The sequence below is a fragment of the Fulmarus glacialis genome, unplaced genomic scaffold, assembly GCF_000690835.1.
Source record: "Fulmarus glacialis isolate BGI_N327 unplaced genomic scaffold, ASM69083v1 scaffold11232, whole genome shotgun sequence".
NCBI lineage: Eukaryota > Metazoa > Chordata > Aves > Procellariiformes > Procellariidae > Fulmarus > Fulmarus glacialis.
Window position 1 is genome coordinate 19,397 of NW_009199804.1, and position 8,211 is coordinate 27,607.

General features: G+C 36.5%; 1 protein-coding gene across 1 annotated transcript in view; it reads right to left on the reverse strand.

Moving 5' to 3' along the window:
- The window catches only part of OSBPL9 (oxysterol binding protein-like 9), a gene marked incomplete at its 3' end in the record, with an annotated part of 25,896 nt that extends 19,372 nt beyond the window's left edge, over positions 1–6,524 (reverse strand). Inside the window, exons 1-2 of the mRNA XM_009573374.1 lie at positions 6,435–6,524; positions 4,355–4,402 (exon numbers count right to left, since the gene is read on the reverse strand). The remainder of the gene's footprint in view (positions 1–4,354; positions 4,403–6,434) is intronic.
- Between the last annotated feature and the right edge of the window lie 1,687 nt (positions 6,525–8,211).

The following is an 8,211-nucleotide window of genomic DNA, read 5'->3' on the forward strand; positions in this document are numbered from 1 at the left end:
AAAGGAAAAAGGCAGGGATGGCTTCCCAGCCAATACCTGGGGAAAATTTTTTCACTTACACTCTCTTCTATATACTATTCATAAGGATGCTACACATTTTCTTCATGATTAATTGGCAAGAGGTGGCCAAATAGCACCCAGCCTCAGTCTTTTCCACTGGAAAGGCTGGACCATGCTGATCTAGGAAACAGCACATCAGGGATGTTATATCACAAAGTTATATTATATCTACTTCTGCTGCTAGCAGAGAAATATGCCAACAGCTAAAAATTCTTTTGTTTTGTTTTTGTTTGTTTGTTTTTCATGTCTCTACTATACTTCCAGTCCAAACTTTATCTACACATATTGAAGAAAGCATTTTAAATATGATGATGGCAGTGGAGTTTTGAGCCTTTTAGCACCAAAATAGAAAAGGCAATGTACCCAAACATACAGATCTTGTCAGATGAGAGATTATGTAGCTGAAATAAATCATTCAGTCTCAAAGCTTTATAGCCAACTGTAGGCAGCTGTCAGCAGTTTTGATTATTCTTTATCTGTTTTTCCCCCAACATGTTCTAGAGTATTTACACATGAAATAAACTGGTATCTCATTCCCTGCACTGATATCATCTTTGCTGAAAATCTGAAAGTGATGTCAAGCCATATAATGTAATTCAGTCACACTGTTTTCCCCCTACCCACATTTGTAATTTTCCAAGCAACAGAGTAATTAAGACATTGTTATTCTTACACATAGGTACAGACAAAAGGGTAATTTGTCCAAGATCGCACCGAAGATCTGAGATGGGAAAAACCTCAGGACACCTGGTTTCCAAGGCCTATCCACAAATTATACAATCATAATTTTTTCCTCTATGGAAACGAATTCTTCGTGAACTGGCCAGCTTAAGGGCTAACAGTATGCATTAACCCAATATTCACATTTGTGCTGTATGGCTACCTTGCAAGAATACGGCACATGGAACTGGAATATTGTCTTTTTCATATGTACACAAAATTATGAGAACAATGCAGACAAGTCAGACAGACTCAGTCCCCAGGAAGACCCTTCTAAAGAGTACTGGCCCTGTTCTTTAGGGCTAAGCAAACATCGATATGGAAGTGTCTGGATTTTCATGAGCAATGTGTTATTCTAGAATGGTGATGTAAGCAGCCATAAAATAAAGTTTGCGAACTCTCCCCCGTAAGATCTTACATAAACACACTATAGGTATGACACAGGGGAGAGAAAAACAAACGGAGGATCCCTAGCAACAAAACCAGCATGATTACAAGAGTGGTTGGTTTGGAGGAGAAGTTAGGAGAATGCTTGTATCTCATCTCACCAATTGTACAGAACTACACTGCTATGTATACATGCCGCTACAATCCTTGTAACTTTATTCTTATTATCTTTTGTTTAAACTTGCATTAAAGTAAGTAATATAGATAAATTAGAAAATATAAAATTGTAAGGAAAATCATAAGCAGGTAAAAAGAGGTATGTTGAAGATAAAAAATATTACCAAAAAGATAAAAATCAAAGAATATAATTTACTACTAAAAGTTACCACAATTTTCTCTCTTCAACATCCCTACTCTTTGAAAACTGATGAAGATAAAATTTTAATAAGACAGTTTCCCTAGTTTTAGGTAATGAATACACATATTTTCAAATGAAACATCAATTTCCTGCAGACTTACATTTGCAGAATGCAGCCACATGCTATATCTAATCAAATTGCAGGCTGCCACTGAAATGACTCCATCTACTTGCTGCATGTTGCACCTCCTTGACATCTGATTTTTTAATGAAACCATTGGTGATCCAGTAGAAAGCTAATTTTATTTCATTGAAAGCGATTTTTTCCTCTTTCAACAATTATGTGACTGCAGAGAGTTGGATCAGCTCATCCAGCAAAGACAGGCAGCAGAGGCTTGTAGGGGCAGCCAACTTGTGGTCAGAATTGGTATGGTGCAACCTGAATCCGTGTGCTCGGTCTTGGATTTACTTCACAAAAAGTACTTGTTGTGAACCAAACAGCTTAAGCAGGCTACGCTTCCCTCCAAAATCTTGTTAAGTAATGTCAGCTTTGTTCCAGCCTGCCAAGTACACACCTCTTCATTGTTCTGATACTTAAGAATGCTTACAGTTTTATTCTCCTTGATATGTGTGGTCAAGATAGTTTCACAAAACTGAATATAAAAGTTTACTTTGAGTTCTCACCAATAACATTGCTAACACTGTAAAAAAGCAAGGTCCTATCCTGTCTTCACCTTGAAACGTCAGTACCCTCAGATCACGCACCTTCCTTTACTTCCTACGTAATCAGATATATACATTGTACTACATTAGTAGATTCAGCAAAACTGGTAGCACTGCTAGTTATAGTATGTTTGCAAGACAATATGATCCCACTATACAGTGCTAGTTGTAGTTCTGCCAGGAGTATTGAAATAACACAGGTAATTAATGATAATCACAATATTTCTCAGTCTTCAAAATTCATCAAAGTCTACATCTGCACTATCTTCTTCAGACTTCAACAGATTACCATGTCTCAGAAAGAAGATATCCAAGAGATCTTGAAGCATCTCGGAACACCTATACCCTATACCATTATTTTCAAAAGACCAAATATTCTGTAACTAAAAACCCACTCATCCAATGCTCTGTACACCTGCAAAAACAATAGCTCAGGTTTTAAATGCCTGGCCGTAAACAGTTGCAGAAAACAGCACTCAGCTAGTTGGGAAGCATGTAACACTCAAATAACCAAATCTTGTTTCCTCAGAGGAAAAAAAACTGTGGGTTGGATGGAAGTATCCTGCAAGTTACGCTCAGCTCATAGTCCAATAGCTGAACCATACTTCCATAAACAAAGGAAGGAAAGGTTCCATAGGAAAACCTCTTAGCTGCTTTAGTACAGGAAGAGACATGATCAAAAAAGTGCTTTGCCAAGTCTTTTTCATTTTTAATAGAGAATAAATGGAATCTATAGTAATAGCAACACTCATCAAGATTTAAAACCAGAGGAAGCTGACCTCTTCTAAATAAGCCTCCTGCTTTCTCTATAAAGTCAATCTGTCTGTTCCATAGATACCTTGCAGAGATAAAGAAAGAAATCAGCACAACATGCAGAAAGTCTCCAGGGATTAGAAGCACTGTCACACGGAAGAAGTAAGTACTGCCTGATCTGCAAAGTAGCATCTGGAGGGAGGTCAAAATTGAAGAACTCTTCCCAGTAAGATGCATCGAAGGAGAAATACAAAATCTTTAGATCTTACTCTTTTGGTCAGTTGTCTACAGATTAAACACGCTTACACAGAGAATGCTTGTACTTCAAAGTTATTTTAAAAGCCTGTACAAGCAAAAGAACTCCAGAAAGACCATCACTTGTGAAGTCCCTAAGATGCCACACAACACATCAAACAAGATGGATAACACATGAAAGGTCACAACCATTATAAAGAGTAAACTAATCACACAAAGCATCAAACTGTTTTCAAAACTGAAACCAAACACCAAGAGAACATCAGCTTGTTTTTCACAAGTGAAACTGGGGGGAGGGAGGGAACTAGGATGAAATACACCACTACTTTATGATATCAAAATTACTGCATTTGCTGAAAACAAACGCAACTCCTCAGTAATAAACCCTTCATAAGGAAATGTTAAATCCCTCCTTTACGCCACACAAATTAACATACAAAACTGGCATGCTGCTTAATGCCAAACCCACACCACCAAAGGTATGTGCTAGCCTTTCTTAAACATAGTGATTGAACTCTGACCTACAAACTTGACTTTGAAATAGAAATACACAACACTTAAGTTAATTGCAACCTCGCTAAAAAAGTAGTGCTCCCCACATAGCAAGTTACATTTTTGGCATCCTCAGCTAAGGTGAATGAATTATGGTATTCTCAAACTTCCAACATGTGGCATGCTAGTCACAGAACTACACAGGATGCAGACTGATGATGTGAAATACATGATTCTTAGTATTTACTTTTTCCTTCAGAATAGCTCTGCATTCTGAAGGAAATTAAACATTAAACACTCATCCTTGTTAAAGATGAAAAAATAGCAAATTTAAGTTAGAAATGCTTTTGACAGAGGAGTCATTATTTCCTGCAGACTGAAATCTTTTTTAATGTTATGACACCCAGTATTACTAAAAATCCTGTTTACCAGCTATTCACAACAAAAATAATGTTATCAGTTATTCAAATTGCTTTAAGTGATTTTGACAACTTGAGGAATACAAAAATAGACCAAGAATGTTTAAATTTTTATAGACTATAGCAAATCGATGCAATAACCATCTGATTAAGCAAAATAAGCAATATTTAAGCAAAATGTACTTGCTTTTCTCTGTTCATCATCTTTGCAGTTCTGGAGTTTTTCATCAAAGAGCTAAAAAAAAGAGGTACTTGTGAAAATACTGGAAGTGTTATTTTTCCATATAAAATCAGCCAGAAACACCAAAATTTCAAAACCAAAAGCATTTAATAAGTACTTAAGTTATACAATCCTGGTATTATGACCCAAAGCAGTTTTTGCCTAATATTTCTTCACAGCATTTGTGATATAACAAATTTGTATAAACTAATTTCTCACATTATCCCATCCTGCAAGAGACCAAATCTCAGATCCTGGCTAGTTCCACAGCTCAGCCTGGCACGATTCTACCATGGTTTGAACAAAAAGGTGAGGTTAAGTGATAAAAGTGACACTCATCGGAATACCTCAAACTGCCTTTCTTTTATTTCAGCAAAGATCTTTGGGGCACATAGAGTGCTTACCAAAACAGCCTCAACACTTATCAACCCTTCCAGTATCATGTAAGATTTGTAGGCACTTTGATATATAGTGATTTTCCAGCATAAACTTCTATTTATTTTCTTAAAAGTGGAATATGAGATGCAGCTAAGCAAAGTGAAACAAATTCTTACTGAAAAGTTTGCATGTGTATTTAACACAAGCTGAGCTAAAACAGTTAGAAGTTGCCTCCAAGAGCACTCTAAGGTGCACATACAAATAACCATTAAGTACAAGTTGTCCGAGGAAGAAAAAAGATTAAGGGTAATGCTCAAAAGTTCATCACATCCAACCTTGCTCAGAAAAGCGGCTGTAGTAGGTGAGCTACAGTTCTTCACTCAACTACCTTCCTAAAATCTACTCATGTGTTCCCTTTCCCTTAAGGGCTGATTTCTGGTTGTAAAAAAAGACTGTAGTCTTGGTCTCTGCATATCCTCCGATTCGCTCTTCTTTCATTATTAATTAATTCCTATACCCCCTCCCCCCAGTTGGCCTGAAATAACATTTAGAAGGTGTAAAGATTTAAATACCTTCCTTCAGTGAAGCATGCTAGATGGCTCTGGAGCAGAAGACAAAGCTAACTCCTGATAAAGTCTTCGCAGTTTAGCATTGAATTTTGTTTGCATCTCTTTTGTCTACCTCCATTTTTGTTGGTATGCTCTTCCCCCTCTCCTCCCTCCCTGCAACTGAATTTTTGCTGAATATCCCACATGCAATACTTGCCCATTATATCAGGAAAAAAAAATCCAAGCCAGCAGAACTCAAGCAATCTTAACAGCAATTTTAACCTGCTGAGTCATGGGAAAAAGTGTCCTAACCAGTAGCAAAAACTGTTTTTCTCAATAAGGTGAGTACTGAGAGATATGACCTCATAATTCCTCACCTTCCCACCTACTCCTAAAATACATGTACAAAGTGTAAAAGAACTGTATTTGTACAAAATTTCCACAGAATGTTTTCACTCAAGGATAAAGAACAGATTATCTATCACTACTGCAACAAAGTCTGAAACTATCTGCAACTGTAGTTACATATTACTTGACTAAATTTTCTCAAGGTAAATTCTAAAGTACTATGAGCAATACGAAGATTTAATTATGTTTTAAAATTAAACTTAAGTCATCTCTGCCATTTCCATGAAGCTATATACACAAAAGAATGTTTCAGCCACTGTGAATCATTCTATAAAGTCTGTTTGAGTTATTCTAATTTTCTAACTATTTTAACAATCCCAAGATCCATTCTAAGAGAAAGCCGTTTTCAGCTTATTTCAGCCCTTAGCTTATAACTTTTAATTTTTATACTTCTAGTAAAAATCTCTTTATTTCAGAAGTAGTTAAAGTTATGCAACATCTAAGCTAGGGGAAAGAGAAAATAAACTTCTATCAGCAGCAGACTTCATATATGAAAAAGGTATGTTTTCTCCAGTTCACAGTCAGCTCAACCAGACAAGCTCTCTCTGCCTCCCACATTGACCAGAACATTCTGCCTCCCACATTGACCAGAACATGTGCCAAGCATAAAACATGACTCTCTCCCTCTGTTGAGCTTCCTTTCAACCAGACCTTGAAAACCACACAGACAAGCAGACTCCCAATACAGTAAATACACCAGTTAGTTACCATACCTTTAATTGGTCTATCAAGATCTGTAAGTAAGCATCAGCCTCGGTAAGTTTCTTGTCAAAATCATGAACACTGGGAACAAATCCTGAATCCACACCCTAGATATAAATAAACAAATAAAAATCAAATATATAATTAGAGCTTCAGAGGAGGAAAACAGATAACAAAAATATGGTTTTGCCTGCCAACTGAAAAAATGGTGCCTTGCCTCTCACCCTGCCATGGGCAAACACAGGCACACAGCTGAACACATTTGTCTTCTATTTGCAGCTAAATCAGTAACAGTAAATTGCTACACATTTCCAGTGGGGGTATAATCATCACACACCAGATTATTTCATTACTTACGATTGAACAAATCCCCTTACATTACAGTAATTAAAGTTTCTTTGGAAAATATAAAGAAGAATTCAAGTTTTTCTGAAGACTGTCTTGTGGTTCCATATTCTTACATTTCAGTTAAGGAAGACAAAACCATACCAAATTGGATGACTGCACTTTTCACACTTCAGACAACATTGCTCAACTCACAGCTTCTCAGCTAAGAACTGAACTAATGAGTTCTCAATCTCTTCTTAAATATGGACCCATCTTTGAGCTGAAAAATCCAAAATTATTATTCCTGGTTGCCCAAGTTCCCTTACAGCTATAGTGATTTGCATCCTTGTCACTATATTTGATTTCTTATATTTTGTTGCACATATGCCAACAAGGACAAAGTATCAGTACCATGAGAATGATTACTTTTATATTTTCTTGCTTGCAAATTTGTTTCCCTTAATAATGTAAGACTCAAAGCACACTTCTGCATATAACATAATCCTTACCTTTAAACTGATAAACCATGTATTTAAAGACCCGAACAAACTCCCACTGGGTTACCACATCTTTAATTACAGGAAAGAAAGGGAGGATTCTTGAAATTGATTACTTCTGGCTTCACGCACATATGCTATGTAAACACATTTATATAATACCTTTAATGCAAATGGAACTGCAAGACAAATACTGAAGGACTCTCAGCTTAAAAAAATTTGTACAATGCAAGTTAAATATATAAATACACCATGAAAGATAAAGAAGCAAACATCAGTTATAACAGAAACATAATCCTGAGAACATCACAGCAGTGACAAGACTTTCCTACTAGCCTAAATACTTTCACCCGTATTCACATTGATCTAAAATACGACATTTTCTCTTCAAACTCTTGTGAAACTATCAACTGTGCTGTTTTGACTGCTGAGAATCTCAAGAGTCTTGAATGTGTAAAGATCAGCCAGTGGGGAAAAAACATTTCATATGGGGGAAGATGGGCAATCCATATCTGTAAAATTCCATATTAGCATAACGTTTTCTTTGACATTGTTTGCTCTGTCAATACAGACAGTTTCTTTTATTTTTGTGTGATAATGGGCCATCATATTAAGAGCTTTATTGATGGCTCTTTAAAGGTGTGAACACTTGCGTGCAATAGAGGAATGACTTGCTCTTACGCCTGTCAAGCTGTGTGCACAGTACCATGCACACCCTAAAACATAAAGCCATCTACTGACTGTAGAAGATACTATTCTTTATTCATTTGCCAAATCTTAAACTGTGCTACAAACACCCAGATCTTGACAACAGTTCTACAGGAGTAAATCTATCCATACAGATTAGATTGTAAACCAGCATAAAAAAAAAAAAGATACTTCACCCTGTATTAGAAAGTCCACACTGGACAAATTTAGAAATAGTGTTTTGAAACGAGGGAGAGGGGAGGGAGAGGGGAGGGAG